Source organism: Chelonia mydas, chromosome 3 (assembly GCF_015237465.2).
Source record: "Chelonia mydas isolate rCheMyd1 chromosome 3, rCheMyd1.pri.v2, whole genome shotgun sequence".
Taxonomy (NCBI): domain Eukaryota; kingdom Metazoa; phylum Chordata; order Testudines; family Cheloniidae; genus Chelonia; species Chelonia mydas.
This window is the reverse complement of record NC_057851.1, coordinates 54597582-54616695: the sequence shown is the minus strand read 5'-3', so window position 1 is coordinate 54616695 and position 19114 is coordinate 54597582.

Below are 19114 nucleotides of genomic sequence, written 5' to 3'. Positions count from 1 at the left end.
CTGCAATAGCTCATGTGCTGCTCCCCAGTGGGTTAAGAACCTAATTTTAGTACTACTTAGGTATTTTCAGTACAGGTTCATTCCTTATGAAACTGTGTGATATTTAATAGAAGTTTCTCGTGTTAAATATTCATGAACAGTATAGTGATTCAGTTTGGCTTGGATCCACTCAGTGAAAGACCTTTAAACTTCTTAAGTGGAAGCAAGATCTGAAATATTAAAGTAAAATGTTTATATATACTCACTTTGTATCTATGGATTGCTGATATTAGATAAAAGGCTTCTATTGTTTATTATTTGAACTTTTTTGGCACTAGTATGGAGTGTTTACTGCGGAGTTCAAAGCTACAGCTTTGGCATTTCAAATGACAAAGAAACATTCCAAACTAGCAGCCTCTCTTTGACTTGCCAAAATTTAGTCTATGAGCTGGCATCAGTAGCATTCTCAAGGTAAAAACAAGACCAAATGTAATGAATCACATCTGTCACTCACAGGAGAAGCAGTTACAATTCTCTGTTAAATAATAGCGGTGTGAGTCATATAATGATTTCAAGAGTCCATACTGGAGAGCTCATTGTATTATATATTGCTTAAAGCTTTGCACCAGGTAAGAAGAACATTTATTCACAACATGTAAGTCCAGTAATATATTCCAAGAAGGCTGAACTTCTCACATTCCTTATTAACAGATGCATTCAATTTGAGGTACAAAACAAGTCATACTGTATAGCAGAATTCTGTTACCTTCCAATAAGGGTATATTTAGAACAGAAATGAATTCATTAGTTTCTCAAGTAGTTTCTTGTTACTCAGTTTTAATGCTTCCTATTATAGACAAATCTTCTTTATGGAACAGTAAGGTGACAGGTTGGTTCTGCCATATTATCTGGTATGTAGCAAGTAAGCTTCAAAAAGTTCTAGAGACTATAAATAATGTTGCTGTTCCCCTGGTTATGTCAGTGCATCCTTTCTGACATTATCTTCCTTCCCTTTCTTTTTGAAGTCCTGGAAAGTAGGATTTGAACATATCCATCAGATTGAAATTTATCTACATTGGATATCTTTTACTATTTATTTTGATTAATATATGATTTAAAGTGGAAACTCTTTCCACTTCCCAAACCTGATTGTCATCTGAACTCTTTCACTGCAAACACAGTGTCCAGTGTATCTCATCATTAACTTTCTTTTCATCTTTTTACAGTATATCTTATTTTTTCTAAAGTCTTTGTGGGGTTTGTTTTTCTAGATTACTTCAACCATTTTTTACTCTCAATATTTTCCCTTAAAGCTAATCAAGATGGGCCAGCCCTTTGTTCTCTGAGGCTATTTACTCCATGCATGTTGCCCTATTTTGTTTTTTACCTATAAACATGGCATTCCATTCCTTACCAAAAGTAATCTCATGAGTTCTCCACTTGCCATAGTGATTTACACACCTAAGATTAGTAGACTCAGATCACAGCAAGTCAATTCTAGAAAATAAGTCACCAAGTATAGCAGGGAAAAAGTTATGCTGTTCCATTTTTAATGACTTATTAAATTGTTTAAATGTATGCTTTAATAAACAATATATGCAATTTGGACAAATTAATGTTATGGGAGTCTTAATGTAAACATTTCCTGACACTTACATTTAAATATATAACATCAATGCAATACTAAGGTTATTTTATTAATTCATTATAGTTCTTTAATGTTAAGATGAGGTTGCACAAGACGTAATTCATGCTGCAGAAACTGACCCCTCCCTATTTTACCATCCTGCTAACCAATAGATTTTTCTAATGTTCTTCAAGTTTTTTCACCTGTACTGCATCCCAGATTTGTCCCAAAGCAGGTTGAGAGGAAATATGTTAGTGTCACACACCGTGTGACCACCTATCCTTCATTCAGTGCCCAATGTTCCACTTTACACATCAAATTGATAAATATTGTCTTGTATACACCAATAATCATGCAAAGGATTGTACACTGTAATACAATGTGTTATTTGTATTTGAGTGTGTGTCTCAAATAAAACATTGGAGAGGTGCCCTTAAAAATAAACTTTGTCCTATAATTTCCAAGTTGTCCTTCTTTTGAAACATAAAGAGTCTTTCTAAGGGCGTGAGGGAGATTACCATAGCCAGGGACTAGCTCTTCTGTTTCAGGAACATCAGTCCTAGTGAAGCTATGCATTCCCTGTTGCCAGACCCCTTTTGTGATGCCCCTGGTGTTGGCACCATCAGACCATATGACCCACTTTTTGCAGACTGTGGTGGGCACCCACCAGTGCGAAGTGCCAGGCTTTGCACACAGCAATGTCTGGCTGCTAGCATGGCTCTTGATGTGCCCCGCTGACTGGGTGGGTTGCAATGGCCATCCCAGTGGTGAAGGCCAAACCAGCCCCAGTGCACTGCCCCTGGATGCACTGACAGAGACGCCCAAAACCACATTAACCTACATGCACCTCCTGCAGGTAGGACTGGCCTGCACAGTCACCTAAGCTAGCAGCTGCTGTGTCCCACTTGCTGGGAGGGAGTATGGGTGGGTGTGTCTACATAGCAATTAAAGATGGCTGTCCTGTGTCTACTGACTTTGACTCGCTGTGGGGCTGTGTTTAGGCTAGTTGAACCCCAAGCTCTGAGACCTCTGAGGGGGGAGGGACTCAGAGCTCAAATGTCTACACAATAATGTTACAGCCCAGTCCGCTGAGCCAGGCCAGCAAGGCATTTAATTGAACTGTAGACATACCCCAGAGAGCTCAGAGGAGCTGAAGTGGAGGCTTCTGCGTAGGGACTACTGTGGAAGGGAGCCGCAAATTTGGAGCATCTCCACCTGACCCCTCCTTCTCAAGCAGCCACCGGCCACTTCCGGGGAGCAGGGCCACCTAGCTGGGGCAGCTGCTAGGAAGAGCAGGAGGTTGCTTGGGGTTGGGGGTACCAGAGGGGGTTAAGGGTGCAGGAGGGTATACAGGTTCTGGGCTGGGGGTGCAGGCTCAGGGGTGGGGCCAGAAATCAGGGGTTCAGGGTACAGGAGGGGACTCTGGGCTTGGCAGGGGGTTGGGTGTGGGAGGAGGTGAAGACTCTGGGGCAGGGCTGGGGATGAGTGGTTTGGGGTGCAGGAGTGGGCTCCGGGCTGGGGGGGGGTAGGGCTGTGGAGTTTGGAGTTTGAGAGGGGGCTCTGGGCTGGGGTCGGGGGCTGGGGTGCAGGCTATGGATGGAGTTTGGATGCGGGAGGGGGTTCTGAGCTGCGGCAGGGGGTTGGGGCCCAGGAGGAGGTTCGGGCTGTGGGCTCTAGGCGGCTCTGGCTGGTGAGGTTCGCAGGGGCTCTGGGAGGCACTGCCCCCAGGTGGCCCTTAACTAGTAGCTGCACCAGCGCTGCCCCAGCATTTCCCAGGGACGGAGGAAGCTGGCTACGGCCACGGCGTCTCGGATTCGTGCCCGCCATGGATTCCCAACCTATGGGAGCTGTGAAGCAGCGCCTGTTGGCGGGGGCCATGGGTGGAGCCCCCCAGCCACCCCTCCGCCTAGAAGCTGAACATGCCACCGCTTCCCGGGAGCCGCCTGGAGCCGGCCATGGAGCCTACCTTAGCCCCACTGCCGTCCCCACCCTCACGCACAGCCTGGCCCCAGCCTAATGCGGTCAAACAGACCTTTAATGGCTCAGTCAGCTGCCAGGGTCCCTTTTCCACCAGACGTTCCAGTCAAAAACCGGACACCTGGCAACCCAGGTTACAATTAAGTTAGTATAATATTAATTTCTATCCGGTATCAAAGTCCTTGAAGTACTGAAGTACATTCTGGTAACAAATATGGGAGAGAAAGTGGGATGGATTCTGCTCTCAGTTACACTGTAGATCTGGAGTACATGTGTTGAAGTTCATCAGGTTTCAGGTGCAAGATCATTGCTCTTTAATTTTGTGTAATGGATCTGTGATGGAGTTTTATAATTAATGAACAGTTTTGTTTTTTCCCCTTGGCAAAAATCAGAGGGTCTATTCATTAGATGTTTTTCTCAGCATGCTTATGAAAGGTACCTGACTGACAGCAGCCAAGGCTGATATCTTCTCCTTATCCACTCAGCATATAAAGCATAAGCAACAGGTATGCAGACTTTCCCATGATAGCTTTTCTAGGTATGTCAACCACCTTAGCTTGTGTGGCCTATAAACGTGATGTTTGTTTATGTTAAATAGAAATGTCATAAAATATGAGTAGAGAACAGGTTTGGGGGCCTAAATTTAGGCTTGCCAGTAATGAGGCCTGCTAAATTATTGGGACAGTGAAATAAGACAAGTCAGAGGCAAGTTAGAGATAAATTAGTACATAACCCGAGTTCATGTTGTAAACGTGTTTTAACAAGAGTTTTAGACAAAATGTGAATGTTCTGGAAGAATGCCATCTATGCTGATAGTTATTGAAAGGATATTTATGTAGATGTTAATTAAGACAATGTTCAATATTACATAGCCAATGAAGGAATAGAAGGTATTTTAATTATGGTAGAAGACTATCCATATGGTAAAAGGCAAGCTTAATGCTAATTAATTAAGGGTTGTTATTGTAAATGATTACAAAAAGAGTTGCATGCTAATTTTAGAATAGCATGCTCATCTACCATCAAGGTACCATTAGGAGAAAGGATTATATACCCATTCTTTTCTTTCAGGGACTGATCGTCCCTGGATGCACCATTTCTTCATGGAATGGGAGTATAAAATGCAGTGTATGGTTAGTCTGTAATTCCTGTTTGCCTTAACTATTATAAATATTTTATTTTAAATAAAGTCTTTAATTCCATCACTCATGTCATTCACAATCCTCCACTAAATTAAATTCATCTTTAGGAATAAACCTAAAGAATTTAATTTGGTCATTGGTATTATTATTTACATTTAAAATAGTAATTGTAAATATTTAAATCAAAGGTTACACTTGGAAGGACTAATATAAGAAACATAGATTGGTCTCCTTCCTGAGATTGTCAAGGACTGTGTCAATGAGGATGTTTTGTTGTTTTTTAATGCATATACCTGAGAACTAGGAACAATACTGAGATACGTTCATTTTAAATAGGCCACTGAACAGCTATCTGCTCATAATAACCTTCAATCATTATAATCTTACCTAGATTCAGACCAATGACCTTGAGGTGAAAGGCTCCATAATGCACTGCCAATTACCTGAGCTATGAAGTTCAAGTTTTAACAACTTGATAAGACAGTTATGAGTGGGAAAACATTCCAGACACCTGCAGGACTCCAAATTGCTGACTGAGAAGTAACTAAAGTTTTTCCAGCCAGCCTGGGCACTCTCTAATGAACAGAGGTTAACTTTGCTCCATTTCTATTCTTTGTTCATTTAAAATTCATAATCAGCCAGGTTGCTAAAGAATGCAGTAGCATAAATTACATTCAAAACATATCAGTTGAAATGGAAAAGACTGAAGTGCTATTACAGTGGTAAATGGCTATTTCTTCTGTGCCCTTCTACCTGGACTAGATAGAGAAACATGAGCCTTAATTAAATTAAAAAATACTGAAGACGTCAAAACAGCACAGCACAATTCAAACTCTAATTCAAAGAATACAGGAAGCAATGAAATTCTGATTTCTCATTCTTTGACGCAGATTGTAACAATATAGTCAGGAGTCTTACAGGAACACGTGCTTCTTTACAGTCTCTCTCTCTGGGTCACTGCACTGTGATCTATTTTTATACATGACAAAAAAAGTTGCCATTGTTAAAACAAGTTTGATGTTCCCCTATCTCGCATTCGGAAAGAAAGCATTCCAGAAAGCCTGCAGTTTCCTTCTTTCAACCTGCTTTGAAGCATTTCTATTGTTTTCACACATCATTTATCCACAATATCATAAACCTCCTTTTAAAAAAAAGGAGCTGATAATACAATCAGTTAAAATGCATTATGAATATATATATTGTGTGTGTGTATATATATATATTTTTTTAAAAAAACTGTTTTCCCCCTCAAAGGCAAGGACAAAAGGAAACAAGCAGGCTTAAACAATATAAAACAAAATTTAACCATCTACCACCACAGACACAGGGGTACAAATGTCCAGAACATTAACTACTCTCTGTCCATTACTCCGGACTCTACCATAAGTGTTGCTATTGCTTGAGGAACTCGTTTGCAAAGATAACTTTCTGAATGTGAATGATGCCATGCCATCGCCCTGAGTCTGTAGACAGCCTGGAAAAATAATTCTGAGTTGTCATCTCCTCCAGGAATCTCACCTGGAGCATTAACTCTAAAACCTAATGATGACACTTTTGTCAGCATTAGCTGTTTAACTGCTGACAATTTTAGAAGAGAGAACGGGGAAGAACCTTGCAAGGAATTTGTTGTTGCTGAGGGAAAGAAATTCAGAGGGAAAGAGGGATGAGAGAGAGAAAGACAGGGAATAGGGACAGGAATGAAAAAAGGAGGATGAGGATGAAAGAGAAACAAAGGGTGGAAATAGCAAGGGTCCTAATGTTGAGCATACTTCACACTGGCTGATGCAGTGTGCAACTGTTGGGTATTGAAAAAATAACTAAAAGTTCAGTTATTACATAAAGACCTTATTTTACCCGTGGTTTTGTGCAAACCTCACACTGGCATCCCTGGGTATTCTATGACAGTGGACTGAGAATGCTGTGAAGTGCTAAGTTTACACACAGTCCAAGTTTGTGTTAATTTTGATGGAATACATGGGTCCAGAGAGTCAAAAGTGTTAATATTACCCTGTCACTGTGCAACATTGAACAGTTAAGCAAGTCTTGGGGTTTTGAGTACAGAGACCTTGGCCTGCTTAGTCCCATGGCAACAACTACCATTAAAAATCTTTAGGACCTTTTAATAAAAGATACAGAAAAAAGAAACAGTTAAAGCATTTGAAATATAAAATATTAAGTAAGGCTTTTATTTTAACACTATCCTTTATTTGCTTGCCCTTTATCTGCAGAGAGTTTTTTAATAGGGAAACACACACACACACACGCACACACGGATTGGTAGTCTTTTAGATGATATTAAAGATGGAAATCGCCCTTTTTGGGGGGAAAAGATATGAAGTTAGTTGAGATGGCTTGAGCTGCTGTTGTTGCTCTTGTTGTTAAAGTCTGATTCTGCTTTTTTAAAGACAAAACAAGATAAATGCACACAAAAGGGGAGAGTAAAGAAGAGCAAATACAGAAAATTCAGCCACACATGCAGCCTAACTGGTGGAGAAACTTGAGCACAGCACATGGTTTTATCAGCTACTCTGAGACTTGGCCAACTTGTAACAGTGTTGGGTTGTTTAAAGCATTGCTTTTAGCTGCCTCACTGGTCACAGGCTTCCAGCAGCATTGCAAAAGAGAGAGTCTTGGCCAGGTCAGCCTGATTCTTATTAAACAGAAGGCCAGGGGGGAAAGTAAAATACAGCTCTTACCTGTACGGGGCCCACTCTGCCCTCCCCCAGAAGGGGCAGGGTCTCAGGTGGAAGGGGCAGGGCCAGGGGTGAAAGTTAGTTACATTTCTTACCGATGCAGTCCAAACGCAAGCAACCCACCTCTCCTACATACTTCACGGATCCCTTCCACTGCATGACTTAGATATAAAAAATAAAGCTACTACTATGACTTCCAGTGCTGTCTGTAATAAAACTTTAATATTGGAATGAGCCTCAAAAAAGTGAAAACTCACTGTCACATTTTTCTCCTTGTCCTCCCTCGTCCTCCAACCAGGCTGCCAAGGTGGCTAGGCTCCGTGCTTCCCCTCCCCCTAACCTGGCACTCAGCAGGGGCTGCAGCGGCTTCCCTCTAGCTTGCAGCAGGGAGCAGGGGGACTGGCTGAGGGAGAAGCCTCCCCAGGACGCCTGCTGCCTGCATAAGAATAGTTTAAACTTAGCTGTTCACTCTGCGGTTCAGCCTGTGGGTTAAGGGGCCATTTCTGACATCCTTGTTAATTTCACTCACAGTTGTTGGGGTGTTAAATTTGAACTTGGAAATGGTTCCTGTATTTTTTGTGTATTATACTATTGGAGATCGCCTCATCCAGGGGGCAAAAAAGAACTGCTCCTGCCTTGGTCTCACACACACACACACACACACACACCCCCTTTGAGGGCTATTTCTGGGGGACCCTAAAGGGGAAAATGAGGCAGACACACTGGTTGTGCCACAGTTTGATGCTGACAAGTGTCCTAAGGGGAGGCTGCCCTATCCTTCCCACATATTTGACAATAATGTAATCACATCACTCATGTTATATAGCTCTACATTCATATCAGGGTCCGTTTCCAAAATTCTCTTTGGGCTTATGCCAGCCTTCCTCATAGACCTGGTCTCCCTTTACTATGTCTTCTCCTTCTATTCATCTTGCAACAGGCCCCACTCTAATCCCTGTCACAATTTCGCTACTCTGAGTCTGACAGATTTCTCTTCAGCTCCTGGTATCTGAAACAGAACTCCACTGTCTCTCCACCTCACTTAAATTCTCATCTTAAAATTAATCTTTCCTCAGGACACTTAATTTCTCTCTCTCTCACTGCTATTGGCCTTATGACAGAACAGTTTTAATTTATACATTACAGCTTTCTGTAAGTGATGCTGTGCACTGCCTAGCTTGTACGATATTATTTAATTCCATAAAACTCTTGGTCAAGTTTTCAAAAATAGATTCCTAAATTAGACTCCTAAATCTGTATTGATTGATTGAAATCCATGGATGTGTCCAGGCTCTCAGACCTCTGTAAAACAGGCCTCCTATTTAGATGCATAAATCTCAATTTAGGAAAATAATTTAGGCACCCACTTTTTAGAAATCTTGGACTTTTATTTTTGTTTTATTACCATCTGGTTATCTTCCCTGTATCGTTATTTTGCATACCAGATTAAGCAATGGCCTATCATTACTACGTCATTCTTAGTTAAATCTCATGAAGATTTACTTGGTTTTTTTTTAAGATTCTTTCTTTAAATTACAAGGTCACTAGAGGGTAAAACACAGCAACGTTGCCTTCTGATTTCAAATCTTGAGATGAACTCTTAGATCCAGTTCAGAAGCTCCAGGGTTCTCTCTTTTGCCACTTTACTTTGTAGCTTTGACGAGCCTTAAAGTCACTCAAGAGTGATCACTTTGTTAACTCCATGACAATGTCCTTTGATTCACAGCTACATTTTGTTCTATAAAGTGTCATGACACACAGCATATATCTGCCATATTAGTGCCCCTTCATATTGTGTCCTGTGATGCACGCCTTTAGGGCCATAAGGAATCTGTATATTTGTGGAGGGAAAAGTAATGAAGAGAGAAACCCTCTTTAGTGAATTTTCTTCATTTGACTTTTTAGTCTTTTTTTTTTCCTTCCTCCTCATTCTGGGAGACAGGAAAAGCTTGCCTGAATCATTATTAACTTTGAGAAACTGTGAAGTCTTTTCTCCTTCTGGAATCCTATTCAGTGACAGGTCTCCAACCTTTGGAGTTGAGCCTGAAACCCTCACTTCTATAAATTGTTTGTATGCAGTTCCATTGTCTTCAATGAGATTACCTGCAGGAGAAAGAACATCATGATTTGGCCCCTTGTAATGCCAAGGGATTTTATATGTGACTTAGTAACTCCTGAGATATTCAGAAGTTGTAGATCCTGTGTCTGAGGTGCTGTTTAGAGTAGGATTTAAAATTGCGTTATAAGCATGTGTTCACTAACGTGTTCGAACTAGGGCTGGCCAAAAAACAAGAACTTAGTTTGACCAAAACTTCTGAAGTTTTGACATTTGTTTTTGTTCCACATTGAAACTTTAAAAAAAAGACACCCACCCCAGACTAGCCCAGAGGTGAGTAGTTCTGCAAAAAGTTTTGGTTTCAACAAATTGGCACTTTGACCGCCCCACCCCCCTAAAGGGCGGGGGGGGGGGGGAGGGGTGGGATTCCTGACCAGCTCTAGTTTTAGGTAACATTTTAAAAGTCTTGTGTAAAGGCACTCTGCCTATCACATGAGCTAAGCTGGTTGAGTTACAGCCTGGGAGGAGAGAGCCCAACTGCTTTAACTCCACAGTTAAGCAAGTTAGCTCTGTTGCTTCTGCAGCCGTTGATGACATCATAACACCTGAAGAATTAAGAAAACTGCATCTACCCTAATGTCCCCAATATTTATAGTGGAAACACAATTGTGGAAAGCAAGTAAAAGGAAGAACTATGTTCCAGTTACTTAATTTTTAATGTGTGTAATTGTTGAGAGTCCTGGGCAGTCTAGGAGCCTGTTTCCTTCTAAAGAGAAATAAGGGAGCAGATAAAAGGATTAAAGTGTCCTAGATATTAATATTGGACCCCATCACTATAGCATCTGAGCAGCAGTCCCACCGCACTTGGAGATTAGCCTCAGAGCAGACCTGTGAGGTAAGGGAGTATTACTAACCTCATTTCACAAGGGTTGCCAGGTTTACGGTTTTCAACTGGAACACCCGGTTGAAAAGGGACCCTCTCCAGCCTGGTGAAAAACAGCAAGCGAGTGAATGAGGGTGGGGGAGAGCGAGCAATGGAGGGAGAGGGGATGGAGTGAGTGGGGCAGGGCCTCGGAGAAGGGGAGGGGCAAGGGTATTCGGTTGTCTACGATTAGAAAGTTGGCAATCTGACGAAGGGAACTAAAGCATAAAGGCTATGTCTTCACTAGGATACAAGATTTATTAATTCAAGATAGCAACTTTAGTTCACTAGGACTGTATCTTGAGCTAGTTAGGATAAGGCAGGTTGTAAACTGAGGTAAACCCTCAGCTTGTTCATAGTCTGTAACTTGACCTGTTAATGTATGAAAGTTATAAACTACCTTGTCTTCACTAGGACGTTACCTTGTCTTCGTGACCATGTTAGCTAACTTATGTTAAACACATGCCCCCTTTTTTTTTCTCCTCTAGTGAAGATGCAGCCACAAAGCATTTTTCATGTTTGTGGAGGAACTGAGACAGTTCCCGGTCTGCGCTAGAACACTTATGACAGAATAGCAGTGTCAGTAAGGGAGTTTTGGCTTTTTTTTTTCTTTTTTAGATTAGAATCTGAAGTTCACCAAACCACTATGAACTGGCCAGAATAGTATCAGGGGGTAGCTGTGTTAGACTGTATCCACAAAAACAACAAGGAGTCCGGTGGCACCTGAAAGACTAACAGATTTATTTAAGCATAAGCTTATACTCAAATAAATCTGTTAGTCTTTAAGGTGCCACCAGACTCCTTGTTGGCCCAGAATAGCCACTGGCTGCTCTTTCCAGTTCTGAATGGGCTGCCTCCCTTCAGCCCATAGGCTTAGTAGTTCCCAATTCAGGTTAGGATCTGAACTCCGATTTCCCATATGGCAATGTTTCCCCAACAGAATGGCTCATAATTTTTAAATTGAAAAAATAAAAAGGTACTTTTAATCCTCACCTAGTGTAACTGAAGTTCTTAAAGTATGCGTTTCAAAATGAACCCTTACTAGCACTAATCCAGAAATCAAATCAAAATTTGGACAAAATGTGGCAATTTCATATTTGTATTTGTGAAATAAAAATAAAACGTGCCTGCTTAGTTGTGTAACTTGACATGCAATCAGTTATTTTTGAAATTTGAGTACGTGAAACTGATTAAAACACACACACACACAAATCCCAAACAAAGTAGCATGTTTTGAAAATTTCAAATTTTAATAATGCTGCCTTACTCATATCTAATCATTACTGAGTATTCAGATTACCAGCAGTTTGAGACCTTTGCTAGCTGTCAATTGATTCTTTCATAATGTCCTTTTAAAAGAAAAAACCTTGCTCTATCATTTGTTTATGATCATTTCTGCTGTCACTGGAAAGCAGTGGGGTTTTTATTATTGTAGCATGTATAATTAGATTTGTGTGTGTGTTTCTCATGTGTAATAAAAATTGACAAGATTGGAATGACAGTAGTTACTTACAACAATGAATGATAAGCCTAGAATGAAGACTGTTTTAGTGTTAGTAAGGGATAACTGCAAATGACTTATGGAAGAAGAAAGACTTAGTATTATCCAGGTCGGAGTTGAAGTACTTTGAGGAAGGAGCAAGCTGCAGTTTCGCAAGAATGGGTGGGAGTCCAAAAAGCACAAGTGATTAGGAACATAAGTCTCATTCACAGTACAGTTGTATTACGCAACCTATTGAGGAGGGCTTTATACTAGATTAAAAGGGGGAATATAACAAAAGCTCAGAGGAAGGTATTAAAAGTAACTTTGACAGAGGCTTGGATGTTAGCGGGATATGAAATTACAACGGGGAGTCATAGGAGCAACAATGGGGGAATGCGCTCAACATCTTAAATGTGTACACACAAGTGCAAGGAACACTGGGAATAAAGAAGAAGAACCAGAAATCTTAACTCAGCTTGTGTATGACTTAATTGGCCTCAGACTCTATGGGATAATGTTACGAGTAGCATATTGGTACTGAGGGCTATAGCTTATTAAGGAAGAAAAACAGAGGGAAAAAAGGAGGAGGTGTTGCACTGTACATCAAGAACATTCTGAGGTCCAAAAGGAGGTGAGAGGCAGACCAGCTGAAAGTCTCTGGATGAAAATAAAAGGGGAAAGAAAAGGGGCAACATCATGGTTGGAGTCTATTATAGAACACCAAAATCAGGAAAAGGAGGCAGATGAGGCTTTTCTAGAACAAATTACAAAAATATCCAACATACAAGACCTAATAGTAATGGAGGACTTTTAACTACCAAAGTATCTGTTTGAAAAGTAATGTGGCACAACATAAACATTTCCAGTAAGTTCTTGAAATATGTTGGAGACAACTTCCTGTTTCAGAGGGCTGAGGAAGTAAACCAGGGAGACTGCCATTTTATATTTCCTTCTGATTATCAGAGAGGAATTGGTAGCCAGTCTAAAAATGGAAGGCAATTTAGATGAAAGCGATCATGAAATGATAGACTTCATGATTCTAGAGAAAGGAAGGAATGTGAGCCGCAGAATAAGGACAATGGACTCCAAAAAAGCAGACATTAACAAACTCAGAACTGGTAGGTAAGGTCCCATGGGAAGAAACTATAAGGTAAAGGGGAGTTCAGGAGAAGTGCCAGTTTCTCAGAGACAGTATTTTAAGGTGTCACCATGCCTCAGTGGGTCACAGCTGAGAATGCCAGATTGAGGACAAAATGCTGACAAATAGAGCAGACTCACTCCACCTGCTGGCTATTGTATCATTATATTATACCAAGCCAGTAACAAAAGTAAACTTCTGTCTCACCACACTGATTAAAAAGAAGTAAAAAATGCAGTCTTATTAGGCATTCCAGCCCTTGTCTCACCACCCAGACACTAGACTTTATGATGAGTGGTTATTGAAAACAAACTTCCTCAAACAAAGAGTTCTTCTTATCTCAAGAGATCAGCCACATAGCCAGGTCAATATATAACTCAGATCTTACTCAATAATCATGCTGTTTCCAATCCTTTAGTAACTAAAATCTGAAGGTTTATTCATAAAGAAAAGAAGAGAGCTAAAAATTGTTAATAACTCATATACACACAATAATGGCAATCTTCTTATATCACGTTTGTAGCAATGATATTATAGACTGCTGGCTTGTAAAGTCTCCAGTAACTTCCAAAAGATTGGAAGTTCCTCAGTCCATAGTTCAGTTGTAAATCCACAGTCCAGAGAATCAGAGCAGGAAAGAGGCAACATGGAGATGTTTCAATGTTCTTTTATATCCTCCACCATGTGCTTGGAATTTTACTGCCCCAAACAGAGCTCATAGCCCCTGTCTGTGGAAAGTTATGGCACAAAATGGAGTCCAGGGTCACATGAGCATATCACATGTCCTTACATGGCTTGCTGACGTACAGGGGCAGCCATTGGCCATATATATGCTAAGGCATCCACCGGAAAACTTACTGGGCAGAATGAGCTTCTTCTAAGCCCCATTGCAAGAGTTAAAATGTCTTTAATGGGCCATTAACACACAGCAGTCTGCCTTCAATGTAGATTTTACCTCATGGGTATTACCCCAGGAACAAACACATATGAGATACAGCTATATGGCCAATATCCATAACTTCCGATACAGTGATGATACATAGATTTAAATGGGATAATCTTATTTAGCAAATCATAACTTTTCCATTGACACATTACATGATATGATTTGTACAAGATTTGTTTTAATTGTCCAACAATGGCAATATTAATGATATACATGGTCATATTTCAATCATACAGTGCATCAGGAGCACTCTGATGTCCTGAAAAATGAAAAAAGATCCCTACAAAGAAGTGGAACCACAAATTGCTAAGGATGAGTATAGAAGTATAGTGCAAGCACATAGGGACAAAATCAGTCTAAGGTACAAAATGAGTTAGTTACACCTAGCAAGGGATACTTAAAGTAATAAGAAGATGTTCTATAACTACATTAGGAGGAAGAGAAAGACAAAGGAAGTATAGGTCCACTACTTAGAGGGGAAGGAGACCTAATAATGGATTAAAGTAGGTTTAAAGCCTATTTTACTTCAGTCTTCACTGAAAAGGTTAATTTTGATCGGATGTTTAACATAATTAATATTAACAACAAGGGGGAAGGAACACAAGCCAGAATAGCAAAAGAACAGGTTACAGAATATTTCAAGAAGTTAGATGTATTCAAGTCAGCAGGGCCTGACAAAATTCATCCTAGCATACTAAAATCATCTTGGAAGCATTAGCCATTATCCCTTGAGAACTCATGGAGAACAGGTAAGGTTGCAAGAATACAGGAGAAGGGTGACTATTGTACCTGTTTTTAAAAAGGGGAACAAATAGGACCCAGGGGATTATAGACCAGTCAGCCTAACTTCGATATCTGGAAAGATACCAGAACAAATTAATAATCAAATTGCTTCCTGAGGAAAGGACCAACCCAGAACTTCTGTGGAGACTACTAACTGCCAGAGCCCCTCTAGGAAGAAGGTAGGCGCAGCACAGTACTATTGATTTTGTCTTTTTCACAGGACTCTTTCTTATAAAGATACCATTGGGTGGTCTGTGCTGGCTGTGAAAGGCCTAACAAGACAATTGCAGGGGACCCCAGCCCAGGGTGGGTGGGTGTGAACTGCCTCAAAGTCTGTGGACTTTTGCATCCTACTCAGATCTACCCTGTAGTTTACGTTGGACCCTCAAGAGCACAATCACACAGTCCTTAACATATTTTAAGATGTATCAGGTCCACCTTTGGTCATTTTTTCTCAAGACTAAACATGCCCAGTTTTATTTAAACCTTTCCTCGTGGATCAGGCTTTCTAAACCTTTTATCATTTTTGTTGCTCTTCTTGGGACTTTCTCCAATATCTTCACATCTTTCTTAAAATGTGGCACCCAAAACTACACACAGTTGTCCTCCTCTACGCAGTTCTAGTGAGGCTTCAACTGGAGTACTAACGCCTGTGTTTTACATATGACACTCCTGTTAATACATCCCAGAATGATATTTTTTTTCTTGTTTTTTTTACAACTGCATTACATTGTTGACTCATTCAGTCTGTGATACATTACAACCCCCTGTTTGGCATTACTACTGACTAGCCAGTTATTCCCATTGTGTAGTCATGCATTTGGGTTTTTTTCCTTCCCAAGTGAAGCCCTTTGCACTAGTCTCTACTGAATTTCATCTTGGTGATTTCAGTCCAATTTTTCAAGCTCCTCTTGAATTCTAACTCTGTCTTCAAAAGTGCTAGCAAACACTGCCAGCTTGGTGTCATCCACAAATCTTATAAGCGTACTCTCCTCTCCTTATCCAAGTCATCTAATGATAGATGGATAGTATCTGAGTTAATGCAGACCCCTGAGGGACCCCACTAGATATAACCTCCCAGTTTGACAGCCAACCATTAATAACTACTTTTTGAGTACGGTCTCTCAATCAGCTGTGCACCACCTTATAGTAATTTCATCTAGACCACATTTCTGTAGTTTTGCTTATGAGACTGTCGTGGGACTGTCAAAAGCTTTACTAAAAACAAGATATATCATGTCAGCTGCTTCTCTCCTATCCAATAGGCCAGTTACCCTGTCAAAAAAGAAAATTAAGTTACTTTGGTATGACTTATTCTTGACAAATCCATGCTGACTCTTCCTTACAACCCTATCATCCCCTAGTGCTTACAAATTGATTGTTTAATAATTTGTTGCAGGCATCAAAGTTAGGCTGATAAGTCTATAATTTCCTGGGTCCTCTTTGTTCCCCTTTTTAAAGATAAGTAGTAAGACCTTCTTCACTCTTTCTGCATGTCTGTATGATGCCTATACCACAGGTACTCTGGTCCTGACTGACTCTGGGTACTGCCATATAAATAATGGAGAAAACTGCTATATCTTCTATCTGCTTGCAGTGTTGTTGTAGCCATGTTGGTCCCAGCATACAAGAGAGACAAGGTAGGTGAGATGGTATCTTGTATTAGACCAACTTCTGTTTATGGAAGGTAAAAGCTTTTGAGCTTCACGGAGCTGTTCTGTAGGTCTGGGGAACGTCATGCTGCTTTCCCTCCCCAGACCTGCAGAAGACCTCTGTGAAGATCAAAAGGTGGTACCTTCCATAAACAGAACTTGGTCTAATAGAAGATACCATCTCACCTACCTTGTCTCTCTCAGATCTTCTAGATGACTCTGATCAAGATTTTTTCATACAGCTTCTAGAACAAAGACAGGTTCATTTACAAGCTATTACTCAATGCGGGGGGGGGAGGGGCGAAGAAACACTACATGCTGTGTAAGAGCTTGTAAAGGTGTGAGCCGTCCCTGAGTGCTCTCCTCTCCCCCAACTTTGCAGCCCAGTGTGCCCTACCTTGATTTCCTTCAATGGCCAGGGGCAAAGAGAAGACAACATACACTAAGCAGATGCCGTATCCCTTTTAATAAGGCTTCAGCCCAGGAAACATTACACCAAACAGTTATTCAAGACTCGCAAACTTATAGCCCACAGCCAAGTCCCTGAAACAGGTTAGGCTTGGCTTCAGGTGCCTCAGGGAACAACTCCCACCCCCTGCAGTTTGCCTGGATTCTCTATTCTTCCTGTTCATATTTCTCAGCCCCTAGGCCAGGGCTGAGCCTTGTTGATTATCCCCATGCTGCCGGCTGCTGTCTGTCTGTGGTGGAATTCTAAAACTGTGTTATACTCAGCCATTAAGAGACATTGTGTGAAACACACTCTTACCTGAGCTGGTAACAGCCATTTCTAGCAGTGCATTGAAGTGTCTTAAACAGAACATCTGTTTTCTCTCTCTCCCTGATGGAAGCTCTATGACCCAGTCCAAATCTCTAGAGAAGCCTGATCTGCCAGTAGCAGCCCTGCAACCTACCGTTTACAAGGAGTATATGACACTGTCCTTTAAAGGGATAGTGCTCCCTCCCCCCCTTGAACTTCTTCACTGAGCTATTTTAAAAATAATTTTAGGAAAACAAATGAAATAAACACATGTTCTTGAGGACTAATTTCTCTGGGAGCCGTTTTGGCAGGAAAATAAAAGGCATAATTTCTGTGATATTCTAGTCATCCAAGATGCAGGGTACATGCTACTCTATTTAGCAGTTTTCACACAATCATACTCTAGTCACATGTGATGAAATCACTCAGCATCATCCTGGCCCTTACTCAGCTACCATAACAGTGTTCCCACTTCTTTCATACATTTTACATTCAGTCCAACATGTAAGAAAACTGGTCTTTGCAAAGCTGCACCATTCAATAAAACACATTTATACTGTAAACTTTTTGAAAGCTTTTTCCCTGGTAATTATAACGTACAACCTGTTTCCTTTTGGAATTTAACACGGATGAAGTAAATAGGATTCTACAGAAGTTTCTCTAAATATCTACAGTAATAATAATTTAAATGAGGATTTAAAAATAAATCTCTAATATGTTATTAAGTGGCTTGTTTGCCTTCCTCTCCAGCATGGGGCATGGTTTACCTGTTGAGATCATCTAGGTATATCTCACATAGTCAATTTCCTGCCGTTACAGTGGCATTGAGCATTGGTACACAGTTTAATCTCCTGAGGACTTGTTGGGGACACTGGGGCATGGCCACGAGGTAACTCGAGGGGATGGAAGACCACGAGTGTCGATGAAGCCCCCTCGCACTAGGCCCAAGTATCCTTGGCCTCCCCCCTCCCCCCCCCCCGCCTGGAGGCACTCGCAGCAGCTCTGCGTACTAGGCCCAAGTGTCCTTGGCCCCCCCTCCTGGAGGCACTCACAGCAGTTATGCTGAGGATCTGCAACAATATGTTGCAGAGTCAGACTGCCTGAAACTAAACAAGGCCAAACAGGGCAGATATGGAAGAAAAATGCTGAATAAAGCAGCTTTATGTATAGTTTAACAAATGATACAAAAAACAAGGGAACTAGCTGGTAACTGGATTGGCTGGCTATATGGATACTTAGGGCAGCTTGCTATTGGATAAGTGTGCTGGGAAAAAGGATGTATAAAAGCCTGTGTAACTTCCTGCTCTGTGTACAGGATTTGAGATTCTATTCTCCCTGTACCTTTTTGAAGCTTCAAATAAACTTTTCTGTTTCTCCACCCTGTTGTGATTATTGAGTGAAGCATACCAGGTAGCGAACCAACCCCTGCTGTTGTTTTGCCTCTCGGCACTGGGTGCCGGCAACAGACTGAAATACTTTGGTCTAACTAAAGTCTCTGGCTTTAATAAACCTACAGAAAGAATAAGATTCTTCACTAAATTCTATAGGTTTTTATAGTAATGTCTACAGAATCCTATTAGATTGATTTCCATCTAGTTCTATAGAACTTTTCTGTAAGTGTTTTTGATTTCTATGCCTTGACTCAACTCTTCTGTATGCAACAGTTTTCCATTGTAAAAAGAATGACAAAGATATGAAAGGAATGTTAATTAGATATTTTTTGAGATACACCATCCCTACACAAACTGTTAAAAGGCATTGTTGGACTCCCAGAGAACTAGTAGGATGGGTTCATAGTTTAGTGCTGAGACACATAAGTGATGAATTCTTGGACAGCTGCTGCTATTTTATAGGGTACCTATTACACCCATTGTCTCAAAAGGTAGAAATCCTAAGTGATTCCCTTCTGACAAACCTAGAAACCTCAGATGGATTGGTGCTAGTTTGGAGGTGTTCTGG